This window comes from Papaver somniferum, chromosome 7 (assembly GCF_003573695.1).
Source record: "Papaver somniferum cultivar HN1 chromosome 7, ASM357369v1, whole genome shotgun sequence".
Classification (NCBI taxonomy): Eukaryota; Viridiplantae; Streptophyta; class Magnoliopsida; order Ranunculales; family Papaveraceae; genus Papaver; species Papaver somniferum.
This window is the reverse complement of record NC_039364.1, coordinates 234,913,623-234,933,995: the sequence shown is the minus strand read 5'-3', so window position 1 is coordinate 234,933,995 and position 20,373 is coordinate 234,913,623. Positions and strand designations below refer to the sequence as shown.

General features: G+C 34.9%; 1 long non-coding RNA gene across 2 annotated transcripts; it reads right to left on the bottom strand.

Moving 5' to 3' along the window:
• Positions 1-10,211: 10,211 nt before the first annotated feature.
• LOC113293512 lies at positions 10,212-12,089 on the bottom strand. 2 transcript variants are annotated; one of them, XR_003332343.1, is made up of 5 exons: positions 11,806-12,089; positions 11,115-11,164; positions 10,811-10,934; positions 10,485-10,698; positions 10,212-10,377 (listed from the first exon to the last, which is right to left on the bottom strand). It is a non-coding gene; the product is annotated as an uncharacterized LOC113293512 (long non-coding RNA). The 2 variants fall into 2 exon arrangements; XR_003332342.1 differs by lacking the exon at positions 11,806-12,089 and having other exon boundaries at positions 11,115-11,271.
• Between the last annotated feature and the right edge of the window lie 8,284 nt (positions 12,090-20,373).

Below are 20,373 nucleotides of genomic sequence, written 5' to 3'. Positions count from 1 at the left end.
TGAGCCATCATTTGTCTAGTTCTGACTGGAATTGAAGGTACAAAGAGCAAAAACCGAATTTTCAACGAAAAGCATAGGCAGTTGTACACGCTTAACTTTCGTCAAAATGAACTGAGATATTTTGTTCCTTTTAAAACTTTATATTGTTCTATGATATGTAAGCTTTCTTAGGAGCCATCATTTGTCTAGTTCTGACTGGAATTGAAGGTCCAGAGAGGAAAAAGCGAATTTTCAACGAAAAGCATAGGCAGTTGTACATGCTTTGCTTACCTAAAAATGTACTTAAATATTTTGTACCTTTTTAAACTTGATATTTTTCTATGATATGTAAGCTTTCTAATGAGCCATCATTTGTCTAGTTCTGACTAGAATTGAAGGTCCAAAGAGCAAAACCGAATTTTTAACGAAAAACATAGGCAGCGTACACGCTTTGCTTTCGTCAAAATGAACTGAGATATTTTGTTCCTTTTTAAACTTAATTTTGTTCTATGATATGTAATCTTTCTAATGAGCCATATTTGTCTAAATCTGACTGGAATTGATGGTCCAAAGAGAAAAACCGAATTTTTAACGAAAATCAGAGGTAGCTGTATACGCTTTGCTTTCGCAAAAATGACCTGAAATATTTTTTTCCTTTTTACACTTGATATTTTTATATGATATGTAAGATTTCTAATGAGCCATCATTTGTCTAGTTCTGACTAGAATTGAAGGTCCAAAGAGCAAAACCGAATTTTTAACGAAAAGCATAGACAGCTGTACACGCTTTGCTTTCGTCCAAATGAACTGAGATATTTTGTTCCTTTTTAAACATGATATTGTTCTATGATATGTAAGCTTTATAATAAGCCATCATTTGTCTAGTTCTGACTGGAATTGAAGGTCCAAAGAGCAAAAACCGAATTTTCAACGAAAAGCATAGGCAGTTGTACATGCTTTGCTTACCTAAAAATGAACTTAAATATTTTGTTCCTTTTTAAACTTGATATTGTTCTATGATATGTAAGCTTTCTAATGAGCCATCATTTGTCTAGTTCTGACTGGAATTGAAGGTCCAAAGAGCAAAAACCGAATTTTCAACGAAAAGCATAGGCAGTTGTACACGCTTTGCTTACCTAAAAATGAACTTAAATATTTTGTACCTTTTTAAACTGGATATTTTTCTATGATTTGTAATATTTCTAATGAGCCATCATTTGTCTAGTTTTGACTAGAATTGAAGGTCCAAAGAGCAAAACCGAATTTTTAACGAAAAGCATAGGCAGCTGTACACGCTTTGCTTTCGTCAAAATGAACTGAGATATTTTGTTCCTTTTTAAACTTGATTTTGTTCTATGATATGTAAGATTTCTAATGAGCCATATTTGTCTAAATCTGACTGGAATTGAAGGTCCAAAGAGAAAAACCGAATTTTTAACGAAAATCAGAGGTAGCTGTATACGCTTTGCTTTCGCAAAAATGACCTGAAATATTTTTTTTCCTTTTTACACTTGATATTGTTCTATGATATGTAAGCTTTCTAATGAGCCATCATTTGTCTAGTTCTGACTAGAATTGAAGTTCCAAGGAGCAAAACCGAATTTTTAACGAAAATCATAGGTAGCTGCAAATGCTTTGCTTTCGTCAAAATGAACTGAAATATTTTGTTCCTTTTTAAACTTGATTTTGTTCTATGATATGTAAGCTTTTAATGAGCCATATTTGTCTAAATCTGACTGGAATTGAAGGTCCAAAGAGAAAAACCGATTTTTTAACGAAAATCAGATATAGCTGTATACGCTTTGCTTTCGCAAAAATGACCTGAAATATTTTTTTTCCTTTTTACACTTGATATTGTTCTATGATATGTAAGCTTTCTAATGAGCCATAATTTGTCTAGTTCTGACTAGAATTGAAGTTCCAAGGAGCAAAACCGAATTTTTAACGAAAAGCATAGGCAGCTGTACACGCTTTGCTTTCGTCAAAATGAACTGAGATATTTTGTTCCTTTTTAAACTTGATATTGTAATATGATATGTAAGATTTCTAATTATCCATCATTTGTCTAGTTCTGACTAGAATTGAAGGTCCAAAGAGCAAAACCGAATTTTTAACGAAAAGCATAGGCAGTTGTACACGCTTTGCTTTCGTCAAAATGAACTGAAATATTTTATTCCTTTTTAAACTTAATATTGTTCTATGATATGTAAGCTTTCCAATGAGCCATCATTTGTCTAGTTCTGACTGGAATTGAAGGTCTAAAGAGCAAAAACCGAATTTTCAACGAAAAACATAGGCAGTTGTACACGCTTTGCTTACCTAAAAATGAACTTAAATATTTTGTACCTTTTTAAACTTGATATTTTTCTATGATATGTAATATTTCTAATGAGCCATCATTTGTCTAGTTCTGACTAGAATTGAAGGTCCAAAGAGCAAAACCGAATTTTTAACGAAAAGCATAGGCAGCTAGCTGTACACGCTTTGGTTTCGTCAAAATGAACTGAGATATTTTGTTCCTTTTTAAACTTGATATTGTTCTGTGATATGTAAGATTTCTAATTAGCCATCATTTGTCTAGTTCTGACTAGAATTGAAGGTCCAAAGAGCAAAACCGAATTTCTAACGAAAAGCATAGGCAGTTGTACATGCTTTGTTTTTGTCAAAATGACCTGAAATATTCTGTTCCTTTTTACACTTGATATTGTTCTATGATATGTAAGATTTCTAATGAGCCATCATTTGTCTAGTTCTGACTGGAATTGAAGGTCCAAAGAGAAAAACCGAATTTTTAACGAAAATCAGAGGTAGCTGTACACGCTTTGCTTTCGCAAAAATGACCTGAAATATTTTGTTCCTTTTTACACTTGATATTTTTCTATCATATGTAAGCTTTCTAATGAGACATCATTTGTCTAACTCTGACTGTAATTGAAGGTCCAAAGAGCAAAACCGAATTTTTAACAAAAAGCATAGGCAGCTGTACACGCTTTGCTTTTGTCAAAATGACCTCAAATATTTTGTTCCTTTTTAAACTTGATATTGTTCTATGATATGTAAGCTTTTTAATGAGCCATCATTTGTCTAGTTCTGACTGGAATTGAAGGTCTAAAGAGCAAAACCGAATTTTTAACAAAAAGCATAGGCAGCTAGCTGTACACGCTTTGCTTACCTAAAAATGAACTGAAATATTTTGTTCCTTTTTAAACTTGATATTGTTCTATGATATGTAAGCTTTCTAATGAGCCATCATTTGTCTAGTTCTGACTGGAATTGAAGGTACAAAGAGCAAAAACCGAATTTTCAACGAAAAGCATAACTTTCGTCAAAATGAACTGAGATATTTTGTTCCTTTTAAAACTTTATATTGTTTTATGATATGTAAGCTTTCTTAGGAGCCATCATTTGTCTAGTTCTGACTGGAATTGAAGGTCCAGAGAGCAAAAAGCGATTTTTCAACGAAAAACATAGGCAGTTGTACATGCTTTGCTTACCTAAAAATGTACTTAAATATTTTGTACCTTTTTAAACTTGATATTTTTCTATGATATGTAAGCTTTCTAATAAGCCATCATTTGTCTAGTTCTGACTAGAATTGAAGGTCCAAAGAGCAAAACCGAATTTTTAACGAAAAGCATAGGCAGCGTACACGCTTTGCTTTCGTCAAAATGAACTGAGATATTTTGTTCCTTTTTAAACTTGATTTTGTTCTATGATATGTAATCTTTATAATGAGCCATATTTGTCTAAATCTGACTGGAATTGATGGTCCAAAGAGAAAAACCGAATTTTTAACGAAAATCAGAGGTAGCTGTATACGCTTTGCTTTCGCAAAAATGACCTGAATTTTTTTTTTCCTTTTTACACTTGATATTTTTCTATGATATGTAAGCTTTCTAATGAGCCATCATTTGTCTAGTTCTGACTAGAATTGAAGGTCCAAAGAGCAAAACCGAATTTTTAACGAAAAGCATAGACAGCTGTACACGCTTTGCTTTCGTCCAAATGAACGGAGATATTTTGTTCCTTTTTAAACATGATATTGTTCTATGATATGTAAGATTTCTAATAAGCCATCATTTGTCTAGTTCTGACTGGAATTGAAGGTCCAAAGAGCAAAAACCGAATTTTCAACGAAAAGCATAGGCAGTTGTACATGCTTTGCTTACCTAAAAATGAACTTAAATATTTTGTTCCTTTTTAAACTTGATATTGTTCTATGATATGTAAGCTTTCTAATGAGACATCATTTGTCTAGTTCTGACTGGAATTGAAGGTCCAAAGAGCAAAAACCGAATTTTCAACGAAAAGCATAGGCAGTTGTACACGGTTTGCTTACCTAAAAATGAACTTAAATATTTTGTACCTTTTTAAACTGGATATTTTTCTATGATTTGTAAGATTTATAATGAGCCATCATTTGTCTAATTCTGACTAGAATTGAAGGTCCAAAGAGCAAAACCGAATTTTTAACGAAAAGCATAGGCAGCTGTACACGCTTTGCTTTCGTCAAAATGAACTGAGATATTTTGTTCCTTTTTAAACTTGATTTTGTTCTATGATATGTAAGCTTTCTAATGAGCCATATTTGTCTAAATCTGACTGGAATTGAAGGTCCAAAGAGAAAAACCGAATTTTTAACGAAAATCAGAGGTAGCTGTATACGCTTTGCTTTCGCAAAAATGACCTGAAATATTTTTTTTTCCTTTTTACACTTGATATTGTTCTATGATATGTAAGCTTTCTAATGAGCCATCGTTTGTCTAGTTCTGACTAGAATTGAAGTTCCAAGGAGCAAAACCGAATTTTTAACGAAAAGCATAGGCAGCTGTACACGCTTTGCTTTCGTCAAAATGAACTTAGATATTTTGTTCCTTTTTAAACTTGATATTGTAATATGATATGTAAGCTTTCTAATTAGCCATCATTTGTCTAGTTCTGACTAGAATTGAAGGTCCAAAGAGCAAAACCGAATTTCTAACGAAAAGCATAGGCAGTTGTACATGCTTTGTTTTTGTCAGAATGACCTGAAATATTCTGTTCCTTTTTACACTTGATATTTTTCTATGATATGTAACCTTTCTAATGAGCCATCATTTGTCTAGTTCTGACTTGAATTGAAGGTCCAAAGAGAAAAACCGAATTTTTAACGAAAATCAGAGGTAACTGTACACGCTTTGCTTTCGCAAAAATGACCTGAAATATTTTGTTCCTTTTTACACTTGATATTGTTCTATGATATGTAAGATTTCTAATGAGACATCATTTGTCTAAATCTGACTGTAATTGAAGGTCTAAAGAGCAAAACCGAATTTTTAACAAAAAGCTGTACACGCTTTGCTTTTGTCAAAATGACCTCAAATATTTTGTTCCTTTTTAAACTCGATATTGTTCTATGATATGTTAGCTTTCTAATGAGCCATCATTTGTCTAGTTTTGACTGGAATTGAAGGTCTAAAGAGCAAAACCGAATTTTTAACGAAAAGCATAGGCATCTAGCTGTACACGCTTTGCTTACCTAAAAATGAACTGAAATATTTTGTTCCTTTTTAAACTTGATATTGTTCTATGATATGTAAGCTTTCTAATGAGCCATCATTTGTCTAGTTCTGACTGGAATTGAAGGTACAAAAAGCAAAAACCGAATTTTCAACGAAAAGCATAGGCAGTTGTACATGCTTTGCTTACCTAAAAATGTACTTAAATATTTTGTACCTTTTTAAACTTGATATTTTTCTATGATATGTAATCTTTCTAATGAGCCATCATTTGTCTAGTTCTGACTAGAATTGAAGGTCCAAAGAGCAATACCGAATTTTTATCGAAAAGCATAGGCAGCTGTACACGCTTTGCTTTCGTCAAAATGAACTGAGATATTTTGTTCCTTTTTAAACTTGATTTTGTTCTATGATATGTAAGCTTTCTAATGAGCCATATTTGTCTAAATCTGACTGGAATTGAAGGTCCAAAGAGAAAAACCGAATTTTTAACGAAAATCAGAGGTAGCTGTATACGCTTTGCTTTCGCAAAAATGACCTGAAATATTTTGTTCCTTTTTACACTTGATATTGTTATATGATATGTAAGCTTTCTAATGAGCCATCATTTGTCTAGTTCTGACTAGAATTGAAGGTCCAAAGAGCAAAACCGAATTTTTAACGAAAAGCATAGGCAGCTGTACACGCTTTGCTTTCGTCCAAATGAACTGAGATATTTTGTTCCTTTTTAAACATGATATTGTTCTATGATATGTAAGCTTTCTAATAAGCCATCATTTTTCTAGTTTTGACTGGAATTGAAGGTCCAAAGAGCAAAAACCGAATTTTCAACGAAAAGCATAGGCAGTTGTACATGCTTTGCTTACCTAAAAATGAACTTAAATATTTTGTTCCTTTTTAAACTTGATATTGTTCTATGATATGTAAGATTTCTAATGAGCCATCATTTGTCTAGTTCTGACTGGAATTGAAGGTCCAAAAAGAAAAACCGAATTTTTAACGAAAATCAGAGGTAGCTGTACACGCTTTGCTTTCGCAAAAATGACCTGAAATATTTTGTTCCTTTTTACACTTGATATTGTTCCATGATATGTAAGCTTTCTAATGGGCCATCATTTGTCTAGTTCTGACTGGAATTGAAGGTCCAAAGAGCAAAACCGAATTTTTAACGAACTTTGCTTTCGCAAAAATGAACTGAAATATTTTGTTCCTTTTTACACTTGATTTTGTTCTATGATATGTAAGATTTCGAATGAGACATATTTGTCTAAATCTGACTGGAATTGAAGGTCCAAAGAGAAAAATCGAATTTTTAACGAAAATCAGAGGTAGCTGTACACGCTTTGCTTTCGCAAAAATGACCTGAAATATTTTGTTCCTTTTTACACTTGATATTGTTCTATGATATGTAAGATTTCTAATGAGCCATCATTTGTCTATTTCTGACTAGAATTGAAGGTCCAAAGAGCAAAACCGAATTTTTAACGAAAAGCATAGGCAGCTACACGCTTTGCTTTCGTCAAAATGAACTGAGATATTTTGTTCCTTTTTAAACTTGATATTGTTCTATGATATGGAAGATTTCTAATGAGCCATCATTTGTCTAGTTCTGACTGGAATTGAAGGTACAAAGAGCAAAAACCGAATTTTCAACGAAAAACATAGGCAGTTGTACACGCTTGGCTTACCTAAAAATGAACTTAAATATTTTGTACCTTTTTAAACTTGATATTTTTCTATGATATGTAAGCTTTGTAATGAGCCATCATTTGTCTAGTTCTGACTAGAATTGAAGGTCCAAAGAGCAAAACCGAATTTTTAACGAAAAGCATAGGCAGCTGTACACGCTTTGCTTTTGTCAAAATGACCTGACATATTCTATTCCTTTTTACACTTGATATTGTTCTATGATATGTAAGCTTGCTAATGAGCCATCATTTGTCTAGTTCTGACTGGAATTGAAGGTCCAAAGAGAAAAACCGAATTTTTAACGAAAATCAGAGGTAGCTGTACACGCTTTGCTTTCGCAAAAATGACCTGAAATATTTTGTTCCTTATTACACTTGATATTGTTATATGATATGTAAGCTTTATAATGGGCCATCATTTGTCTAGTTCTGACTGGAATTGAAGGTCCAAAGAGCAAAACCGAATTTTTAACGAAAATCATAGGTAGCTGTACACGCTTTGCTTTCGCAAAAATGACCTGAAATATTTTGTTCCTTTTTACACTTGATTTTTTTTCTATGATATGTAAGCTTTCTAATGAGCCATATTTTTCTAAATCTGACTGGAATTGAAGGTCCAAAGAGAAAAACCGAATTTTTAACGAAAATTAAAGGTAGCTGTACACGCTTTGCTTTCGCAAAAATGACCTGAAATATTTTGTTCCTTTTTACACTTGATATTGTTCTATGATATGTAAGCTTTCTAATGAGCCATCATTTGTCTAGTTCTGACTAGAATTGAAGGTCCAAAGAGCAAAACCGAATTTTTAACGAAAAGCATAGGCAGCTGTACACGCTTTGCTTTCGTCAAAATGAACTGAGATATTTTGTTCCTTTTTAAACTTGATATTGTTCTATGATATGTAAGCTTTCTAATGAGCCATATTTGTCTAGTTTTGACTGGAATTGTAGGTCCAAAGAGAAAAACCGAATTTTTAACGAAAATCAGAGGTAGCTGTACACGCTTTGCTTTCGCAAAAATGACCTAAATATTTTGTTCCTTTTTACACTTGATATTGTTCTATGATATGTAAGATTTCTAATGGGCCATCATTTGTCTAATTCTGACAGGAATTGAAGGTCCAAAGAGCAAAACCGAATTTTTAACGAAAATCATAGGTACTGTACACGCTTTGCTTTCCAAAAATGACCTGAAATATTTTGTTCCTTTTTACACTTGATTTTGTTCTATGATATGTAAGCTTTCTAATGAGCCATATTTGTCTAGTTCTGTCTGTTCTAAGATCTGTAAGGTTTCAAATGAGCCATTATTTGTCTAGTTCTGACTGGATTAGAAGGTCTAAAGAGCAAAAACGAATTCTTAAAGAAAAGCGTAGGCAGCTGTACACGCTTTGTTATCGTAAAATCGTCCTGAAATATTTTATGGTTTTTTACTCGTGATATTGTTCTATGATGTTTAAGGTTTCAAATGATCCATTATTTGTCTAGTTCTTACTGGATTTGAAGGTCTAATGAGCAAAAACGAACTTTTAAAGAAAAGCGTATGCGTACACGCTTTGTTATCGTAAAATAGGCCTGAAATATTTTATTTGTTTTTACACGTGATATTGTTCTATGATCTGTAAGGTTTCAAATGAGCCATTATTTGTCTATTTCTGACTGGAATTGAAGGTCTAATGAGCAAGAACCGAAATTTTAAAGAAAAGTGTAGGCAGTTGTACATGCTTTGTTATCGCAAAATCGGCCTGAAATATTTTATGGTTTTTTACACGTGATATTGTTCTATGATCTGTAAGGTTCCAAATGAATCATTATTTGTCTAGTTCTGACTAGACTTGAAGGTCTAAAGAGTAAAAACGAATTTTTAAAGAAAAGCATAGGCGTACACACTTTGTTATCGTAAAATAGGCTTGATATATTTATTTTTTTTTACACGTGATATCGTCCTATGATATGTAAGCTTTTTAATGACCCATTATTTGTCTATTTCTGACTGGAATTGAAGGTCTAAAGAGCAAGAACCGAAATTTTAAAGAAAAGCGTAGGCAGTTGTACATGCTTGGTTATCGCAAAAATCGGCCTGAAATATTTTATGGTTTTTTACACGTGATATTGTTCTATGATCTGTAAGGTTCCAAATGAATCATTATTTGTCTAGTTCTGACTAGACTTGAAGGTCTAAAGAGTAAAAACGAATTTTTAAAGAAAAGCGTAGGCGTACACACTTTGTTATCGTAAAATAGGCCTGAAATATTTATTTTTTTTACACGTGATATCGTCCTATGATATGTAAGCTTTCTAATGACCCATTATTTGTCTATTTCTGACTGGAATTGAAGGTCTAAAGAGAAAGAACCGAAATTTTAAAGAAAAGCGTAGGCAGTTGTACATGCTTGGTTATCGCAAAATCGGCCTGAAATATTTTATGGTTTTTTACACGTGATATTGTTCTATGATCTGTAAGGTTCCAAATGAGTCATTATTTGTCTGGTTCTGACTGGACTTGAAGGTCTAAAGAGCAAAAAACGAATTCTTAAAGAAAAGCGTAGGCGGCTATACACGCTTTGTTATCGTAAAATCGTACTGAAATATTTTATGATTTTTTACACGTGATATTGTTCTATGATCTGTAAGGGTTTTATTGAGCCATTATTTATATATTTCTGACTGGAATTGAAGGTCTATAGAGCAAAAACGAATTTTTAAAAAGCGTAAGCATTTGGACATCGCCAAAACCCAAAATTGTCATATAATCTAGTAGTATTACATTCAAAATCCGGGTACAGTTCCCTTGATCATGATGAATCACGGCATTCAGGCATCTCCAAAAACCATAGCCGAGGACCACAGCATCCAGATATTGCCAGTACACCATGGTCAAAGACCACCGCGTCCAGAAATCACCAGATGACATGGCCAAAGCCAACGGAATTTAGACGCCCCCGAATGCTGTTTCAAACATTAGCATTCCTAAGGAGCTTTTTCCTATCATAGAAATTACAGATGAAAATATTTCGTCAGCTAACAGTTAAATAATTTTGTCGTTTTCAGCATGCCTACGACAACAAAGAAAAACAGTGTAAAGTTCTAACCTTCCTTTCATTCGTGCGAAACTATTGACTCACGGTTACGATGTATCAAACCACTCCTGACCTCTCAAATCCAAGAAGATCTCTAAATTATATACACAGCTCCTTCCAAATTGAGTCCATCTAGAGAGGAAAAGTGAAACAAACCAATTAGCAAACATAATTCAATAGGAATGCTAATGTTTACACCACGTATCCACGGATAAGGATATGTAATCTAGTAGTATTACCTTCAAAAACAGTGTATGGTTCCCTTGATCACGATGAATCAAAGCATTCGGATGTCGCCAGAAATCTCGTAGCCAAAGACAGGCAGCATCCAGACATTGCCAGTAACCATGGCCAAAGACCACGGCCTCCAGAAATAGCCAGATGATGTGGCCAAAGCCCATAGAGTTTAGACGTCGCCGAATGCTATCTATCAACTTTAGTTTTGCTAAGGAGCTGTTCTAACACAGAAATTACAGATAAAAATATTTGGTCAGCTAACAATTAAAAATTTTTGTCGTGTTCAGCATGCCGACGAGAACAAAGAAAAGTAGTGTAAACTTCAAACCTTTTCATTCGTGCGAAGCTTTTGACTCGCAGATCGCAGTTACAACGGGAAGAACCACTCCTGACCTACCAAGTTCAAGAAGATCTCTAAGTTTTCTATCCAGCTCTTTCCAAATTGAGCCCATCTAGGGAGGAATAGGGAGGAAAAGTGAACCAAACCAATGAGGAAATAAACTTAAATAGGTGGTAAATCATTCGCAGTCTGAAAACAAAACTTATACACCACATATCCACCGTGACATGGATATGTAATCTAGTTTTATTAGCTTCACAGGAAATATCATACAAGCAAAATTTATGATTACCTCATCCTCAAGAAATGGATATTGAGAAACTATAGGAGGAGGTGCCGACACTGTTATACACCCATCAAATATGTGAAAACACTCGGCGTATGCCAATCCAAAACCAATACCAGCTCCAAAAGCAATCACGGGCTACATATATGGAAAAATCGACGTTACCTAATTAGCAGAAAAATAGGGGAAAAAATGGTGAGTTAAAAATGGTATAACATCTGTAAAGCAATCATTACTTAAGTTCAGTAATGAGTGAAACTGATATGAATTACAAGGACTAAAAGTACTACCAAATACCAGTAGAAAATACATAGTAAAATAGCACAGTGCAACAGCTAAGGAGATTAGTGAACAACTCCAAAAAGAAATTATTCCATGAATTAGGTTGCTACTTTCCAGACATATATAATATTGAATTGCAGTTATAACTTCGTCTCTTATTTCATTTTGTTCCATGTAATTTGCGAATTTCTTACTATAAGCAGTCACTTAATTGTTGATGTAAAATAAAATAATTGACATAATAAATTATCGCTTAATGCATTCTTTATAAAAATATCTTGAGCAGAGTTATTTTGAATCCCGACAAATCTGCCAGCACCTGCCCTTGATATATAAACTCTAAACCCCGACAACAAAATGCTCGTTAAAGTAACATTGCATGTGAAAATAAACAACTCACCAAACAATGTCTTACCTTCATTTGAGGAAATTCTTCCATCGCTGATAGTTCAAATTCTTGAATCGTCCTATAGTTGCCCTTAATTGAAATTGATTATTGATGCTTTTGTTTACCTCGCACAAAGTAAAAAATAGAGCTTAATTTTTGCTTTCCACATATTTCCGTAATTAAATTGCACAGATAAAAAATGGAAAAAAAAGAAGGAAAATAGGGACTTACCAGGGGTTGCAATACCCCCAGCTGGCTACTAGCATTTACGCTTCATTATCCTCGAACTCTGATGCTTGTTTAACTTGGCCCAACCTGTTGAAAATAACCACGACAGAAGAATAAGTCCAGGCATTGACCCAACCTGTTAAAAAAGATTAATTCGAGCACCAACCTTCAAAGTTCTAACAAAGTTATGGCACATCATGCCTTCACTACAGGACATTCTTTATTTATATTTTCAAGAAACATGAATGAAAGCGGCCATGTGTCTTCTACTCTATTGTTTCAAAATATCTTCTATTAATGGCGGTTCTAATCATTTATAATAACAGATCATCATCCTCTTTATAATCCCTACAAATGTGATCAGGCAAAACAAAAAAAAACATTTAACAGAGTAAGGGACTACTGTACTGTATTAAAGAGGAACATTCATATGACAGCTTAGGAAATACTGAGATATTAGTTAACCAAAAAACATTTATGAAACTGAACGGAAAATAAAGAAAAGGGAGTTAATTAGGAAAAAAAATGTGCTTATTTTTATTTTAATTTTATATGCTTTGGACAAGCTGAAAAATGCTACTGCTGCATCATCCTGCTGGTGATGCAAGACTGTAACTTTAAATCTGCCTTTTTCCAAAACTATGTACCATAAATGTGTTGAAACCAGCCCATTCAAATGTTTCATTTTGTATTTACATCTTTATCAAATTTCATGTTGCAACATGATTTCCACCCAAAGTAAAAGAACAGAACCAGTTCATCACAAAAAACCAAATGGATCCATTTACAAAATATATGGTTAGATCATCTATTTGTCTCTTAAATGTTTTCTAGTCATCAAACCTCTTCTGTTTTGTATTATAAAATCGTGGACTAAAGCATACTTGTCACATCTTTGAAGGGATATTAGTAGGGGTATATAAATAGTGATCCCTGCTAACAACCAAAGACGGGGCATGAACAAAAATGCTAGGTACACCCAAGTGTTACACTTCGATTTGTCCCGGGCACTAATAGTAATGTCCCCCGCTAAATTCCGAGTGGTGGCAGAGCCCACCTTCTCTATTACATGTTCTGGAGAAAACTAAGTATTAAGTTCGGTCGGTCTAGAACTGATCGGGCGTAAACTTATCTCTCATTCGAAAATTTTAACATTTTCAAAAAATTTTGTTGTGCTTCAAATTTTTTTATCTAACCTATCCTCCCTGGTTGAGTCAGTCCAAATACCCTGGAAACAGAGAATTTAAAATCAGTAACAGTTACCCTGTTACTCGGATATAATCCTGTTACCCGTCACAATGTTTGTGCAGAGAATTTAAAATCATATCAATCAAACAAATTAATTACGGATTTCCATCCAACATAATCAAACAAACAAATTATATGTTCATAGTTATCGAAACTACACTTTAGACCGATTTTAATCGGTTAATTTCAGTTCGTTTTTGTTCTAAATAGAAAACAAATTCAACTTCTTATTTGAACAAATCTACCAAAATGATTAAATAACAGCAAACTCTCCTTCATATTTCACTTAAATAGTAAAATAAGAGTACCCATTTAAATGATTGAATTACAACAAATGATTTAGTCTAATTGTTGACTCAATCTCGATAAAACTCAGATGAAATTGTTCGCCTGAAAAACAGAGCAAAACACAGTCGATTAGGATATTTTGCGGTTTTGAAGACAACGGGTATGGGTCTGTTTAACCAACCCTATATTCCGACCCAAACAACATTCACAAAAATCTATTCGTCCCTTTCTCTTTAATTTACTTCACCAAAGAACGCTTCTGCTACCCATTTTGTTTATATTCACTGATTAATGCTTTCATTTGATTCTCACATTTTCAATCCTTAATTTCTAGACTAGAAATCACAACGCATGATAAACTCACATTTTCAATTCTTAATTTCTCGCCCGGAGCTCAAATATTCCCAAAACCCATGATAAACACCAAGATAAAATCTAAACATGTCATTTTTATTCATATCTCCACCAAAATCACCAAAAAAAAAAAATCATACTTCTTTTTCAAATTTTTGTTTAGGCGCGCAGTGATGGCTCACTGACTAATTTGGATCAGTTGGGACGAGATTCTCAGAGAAAACTAAAGATAAATGATTTTCAGTACTGATGGAGAAGAAAGAAAGAAGGGAATGTAAAGAGGAAGAGAGGACTTAAGGTATTCTGATTTTTGAGATATGTAAGTTGGGAGGGTAGAAGAAGTTGAATTGTTTAGGATCTAAAAATCGCTAGTATTAGGTAAGTTTCACAAATACAGTGATATTGTAGACGATGAAAAGCAGAAGCGTTTGCTATTATTAGGTAAGGTATTCTTATCACGGCCATCATAAGCGTTTGCTATTGTACACGATGAAAAACAAGGTAATAAATAAAGATTCTATTAATTCAGATCACCAAAATACATGACCTGACACTCTTTTATATAAACCAAAGCAAACTAACCCTAATAAAACTCTAACTTATTCCTAAAGCTTCTAAACTCTTCGGGGATAAAAAATTCTTTCGAGAAAACCTTCTAAGGAGTCCTAAAACAACCAAAATACTAAAATATAAATCAAACTGGACTCTTAATTCCTAACGTGTAGTGTTGCTGCGCTATCATACAACCACTTGTTAAATGTGTGACTCTAAAAGTACACTTGGGCACGACTTTAATCCCACAGTTGTTAACATCAATTATCGCATTGCTCTTCTTTGTTATTTATTGAAACCAATGTTAACCAAACTCCAAAATACTCGCAACAGCATAAAGACTGACCGAGTATTCTGGCAAAGTTCTTAGCTAGAATAACGGCATAACAAGTCTTTCCAGTTTGTTGAAACTCTTGAATGATTCTGTAACGATTTATATAGTTTGATGGATATAAATAACATCTGCTTCAACACACTTTTGGTGTGAAGCTTTCACCTCAGAAAAAATATCTTCTAACTTGGTATCATCCTGATCCAAGCCATCTTCCGCAAACTACCATCTCAAAAAAAAAACCTATTACTATGGCAGAAACAACAACAACACTCAGACAGGTACAGATTCATCACCTGGTCACGTTGAAACATACAGAAACAAATCACATTCTCTGGAAAGCACAATTGAAACCCATCTTAAAAGGGTATGATCTCAATGGTTTTGTGGATGGATCAAAACCAATCCCTGAAAGGACTTTACCTGACAGTGATGCTGTGAATCCTGAGTACACGGCATATGCATATCAAGATTCTCTAATTGTTGGATGACTGAATTCAACATTAACATCTGAAGTTTTAAGCAATGTAGCACATCTTACAACAACAAAGGAAGTGTGGGACAAACTAGAATCTGAATATGCAGCAAAAACTTTTCATCATCAAATGAATCTGAAGAAACAGCTACATAATAATAATAATATAAAGTATCAGCATAATAATCAGTACGTGGAGAAGTGTCAGATCTGTAAGAAAAAAGGGCATCTTGGAGACCAGTGCTGGTTTCGATATGAAAAATCAAACACCGAGAACCAGCGTGCTCCAGCAGCTTACATTGCATTGCCTGGTGAGCATGACCCAAATCAGTGGGTGACAAACACAGGTGCTACTCACCATCTGACATCTGATATGCGCAATCTTTCCATTACCCATGAATACAACGGGACTGAGCAAGTCCATGGAGGAAATGGTAATGCTCTGGATATCTCCACTGTTGGTAATGCTTCTTTTACAGTAAATTCAAGAATCTTTGAAATGAAAAATATATATCATGTTCCAAAGATTAGAACTAACTTGCTCTCAGTCTCCCAGTTCTGTAAGGACAATAATGTGTATTTTGAATTTCACTCTGGGTTTTTTGTTGTAAAGTACAAGCGCTCGGGAATAATGTTGCTGAGAGGGTTCAATAAGAATGGGCTTTATGTGTTTGATGGGGTAAACCTGCCAGCAAAGTCAATAAAGTCACAAGCCCTGGTTTCCTCTACTCTTCCTTTGTGGCATCAGAGTTTGGGTCATCCAATGCTGAGCACAGTGTCAAAAATCTGTCGTCAGTTTTCCCTTCCAGTTATAAATAAAACTTTTGAGTTTTGTCACTCTTGCCATGTGAGTAAAAGCAAGAAGTTATCCTTTTCTAACAGTACGACTGTTTATAATAAGCCATTTAGCTTAGTTGTCTCAGACATTTGGGTCTCTCCATCTTTGTCAAGAACTGGTTTCCGATACTATATCTTATTTATGGATGTTTTTTCACACTATACATGGGTATTTCCTCTTGTTCAAAGATCTGATGCATTGAATACATTCATACATTTTCGAAAACATGTTGAAAGTTTTATTGATTACAAAATCAAGGTCTTTCAATCTGATAATGCACTAGAATATAAGAAGTTCACATCCTATCTAAATGAATCAGGTGTTCAACATCGCTTTTCATGTCCTCACACTTCGCCTCAAAATGGCTTAGCTGAGCGTCGTATCAGACAAGTCACAGAATCTGGTTTGGCGTTACTTTTTCATGCTCATATGCCTAAGCCTTTTTGGGCTGATGCTTTTGTAACAACGTGTTACCTCATAAACAGACTTCCAAAGTCCAGCTCAGAAACAAAAACACCCATCGAATTACTGTTCAACAAGCTCCCAAATTATTCTTTCCTAAAAGTTTTTGGATGTCTAGCTTATCCTTGCTTGAGGCAATATAATAATGACAAACTTGAACCTAGGTCACTACCATGTGTCTTTATAGGATACAGTAACTCCCACAAATGATATATGTGCTTACACAAGGAGTCACAAAGAATTTATATCTCTCGTCATGTTCGTTTTGAAGAAACCATATTCCCATTCTTATCTCTCAAACAGCAATCTCTGGAGCAAAATCCAGGTATAGTGCAATCAAGCACGAGTATTTTCTTTAAACATCCTTTTCGAAATGGTCATGTGTCTGTAATACAGGGAGATCATCCTCAAATTAAGCCTGCTCAGTAAACTCCAGAACCCGTACATGAACCAGTTTCACGTTCTGACTCAACTGCGACACCAGCCTCAATGGAATCTATATCCCGTACTACATTACCATCTGGGTCAGTGTCAAGCGATGCCTCAACTTTACAGCCTTCGACTGGTACAGTGGATGATGAGGTCCAAAGTGACTGTGTAAAACACCCAATGGTGACTCGAGCTAAAGCCGGTATCCACAAGCCCATTCAGAAACTTTGCATGACAGCATCCAAACATGTACTACCTGAAGCAGATTTCATGGAACCTACATGTTTCTCGGCGGCAAGAAAATTCCGGAATGGAGGGATGCAATGGATGTCCAGATTAACGCCCTAATTCGCAATGGTACGTACTCACTTGTCAGACATGAAAAGGAAATGAATGTAGTGGGCTCAAAATGGGTGTGTAGAGTGAAACAAAATCCAGATGGTACCATTAACAAAAGAAAGGCCTGTTTAGTTGCCAAGGGATTCACCCAACAGCAGGTCATCGACTATGGTGAAACCTTTTCGCCAGTAATTAAGCCCTGTACAATTCTCCTAGTTCTTTCAATTGTTGTAATGCACAACTGGGATATCAAACAACTGGACGTAGAAAATGCATTTATGCATGGTGACTTAATGGAGGATGTGTACATGCAACAACCTCAGGGATATGTGGATGCAAATTATCCAAACCATGTGTGCAAACTGCACAAATCTCTCTATGGCCTTAAGCAGGAGCCAAACGCTTGGTTTTCAAAGCTGAGTACTTACTTAATCCAATTGGGGTTTAAGGGTTCTATTGCGGATACCTCTCTCTTTGTTCGTCAAACTAAAACTTCAACTTTGTATGTGCTTGTATATGTTGATGATATCATTATGACAGGCTCACTGCCAGGTGAAATCAGCGCATTGATTGCAGATATTGGTACGGTTTTTGTACTGAAAGACTTGGGTGATCTTTCATTCTTTCTAGGTGTTGAAGTACTCCGGAAAGGAAACGAGCTAATCCTCACACAACGTAAATATGTGACAGATCTTCTGCGAAAGACTAAGCTAGATGGAGTTAAACCAGTCAACACTCGTTTAGCAGTTAACATGAAGATTCAGAAGCAAGGAACAACTAAGTTTCATGACTCGACTTTGTATCGACGTGTTGTGGGTGCATTGCAGTATCTACATTTAACAAGACCAGACATCTCTGTTGCTGTGAACAAGGTCTGCCAGTTTATGCATGGTCCTTATGAAGAGCACTGGGAGCTAGTGAAAAGGATCATTCGGTATCTCAAAAATACAGTCGACTATGGGATTCATTTACGTCCATCTGCAGACTATACTTTGCAAGCTTATTCGGATGTAGATTGGCTGGCAGTTTAGACGACAGACGCTCTACAAGTGGTTACTGTGTTTACTTTGGTGGTAACCTGGTGTCATGGAGTGCAAAGAAGCAGAAAACAGTTTCAAAGTTTAGTACAGAGGTTGAATACGTGGCATTGCAATTGCCACTTCAGAAGTTATATGGATTCAATCCCTGCTGCAATAGCTTGGTGTAATGACAAAACCACCAATACTCTGGTGTGATAATTTAGGTGCAACGTACTTAACCTCAAATCCAGTATTTCATGCTCGTACCAAGCACATAGAGATTGACTACCATTTTGTCAGAGAACGGGTAGCATCTAATCTTCTTCATGTTCGGTTTATCAGTTCAAAATACCAAATCGCAGACATATTTACGAAGGGATTGCCAGCACCAAGATTTCATATACTCCGTAGCAAGTTGCACCTTCGAGAGCTGCAGTACAACTTGAGGGGGAATGTTAACCAAACTCGAAAAGACTCCCAACAACATAAAGACTGATCGAGTATTCTGGCAAAGTTCTTAGCCTAGAATAACGACATAACAAGTCTTTCCAGTTTGTTGAAACTCTTGAATGATTCTGTAACGATTTATGTAGTTTGATGGATATAAATAACATCTGCTTCAACACACTTTTGGTGTGAAGCTTTCACATCAGAAAAAATATATTCTAACTACCGATTTACGGACGTCATCTCTGTGACCACATATGACCAAAACATCAAGTACCTAGTAGAATATTTTTTGGGGGGCATAAACTATTTGGCCTAAAAAATTTAAGTCCCCAATTTTCTAACCTATCTAACTATTTTTATATTACCCAATTGAATCTAAGTTAACCAAAACACTGAACCTAACCTGATCAGGGAGGGTAGTGTTGATATAAATCGGATCAACTTAGTGCACGAGTTCATCTTTTTGATTCTTTATTAAAGTTAAAGCTTCTATGGCGTGCTTTCAAAGTAAAAAATGAAAAAAACTCTATGACGATGCCTTTTTAGTGGTGCATTTTTGTACCAAGTACAGACCGGAGAGTGTTATAGCGTTTTCGGCGGATGAAGCTTTCAAAGGGATAATTGTTTTAGCGCTTGATCATCATCTTTTGTAACACATAGATAGTATCTCACATGCTAAGACCGTGTACAAAATTAACTGAATCATCATCATCATCAATGAAAGACATATAACCAAGCAAACAAGCGCTTTCGTATATTAATTAGCGCGTTTATATCCTTACTTGCAACATTCGCAATCGTAAAACGTATATTCAAAAATACTCGTTGCTATGCATCGCGTGGGACCTTGAATACTGTGTTCGCTACATGTTGCAACACAACTGTTATTAAGAGTACAATCACTCCTTACCGGATATTTTTTTCTCCCAACACTGGTGTTGTCTGCGCTACAGGCGTATCTATTGGAAGCAACATAATACATTATTAAAATTAATCTCAAAATATTAACTAAAGAAAAACACATAAAATATCAATTAAACATTAAGACCGAAAATATAGGTAGTTATGTCATACCTTATTTCCGAAAAAACCAAAATTAAAAGAAAGCCAAAAGAGAGAAAATTTAAATGAGCTTTAGACATTATTTCTCAATAAGTCGGATCGGATTGGATTGTTGATAGAGTAAAATTCTTTCAATTTATAGGCTAAAGAAAATATTCTGTATTCGCTTCCAATCATTTTTTAATGGGTTTCGTACATTATTGGTACACCAGCTGCCCACGATACAACGATTCATATTATTCGAATGTGGCTATCTAAATTGCATATGTGGTGCTGACCGTGAAACTAATTGTGTTTAATTACATACACACAAGTAGAGATGTAAATCGTGCCGGTCCGGCACGGTCCGGCACATGAAGTCGCCTGCTTCACGTGTCATGTGTCGTGCCGTGTAATGCCAACAATCTGAACGTGTTGTGCCGTGTTGTGCTTACTAGTTAAAAGCTAGGCATAATACAGTCCACGGGAACATCACACGAATAAACGTGTCGTGCTGTGCCGTGCTGGCACACGTGTTATA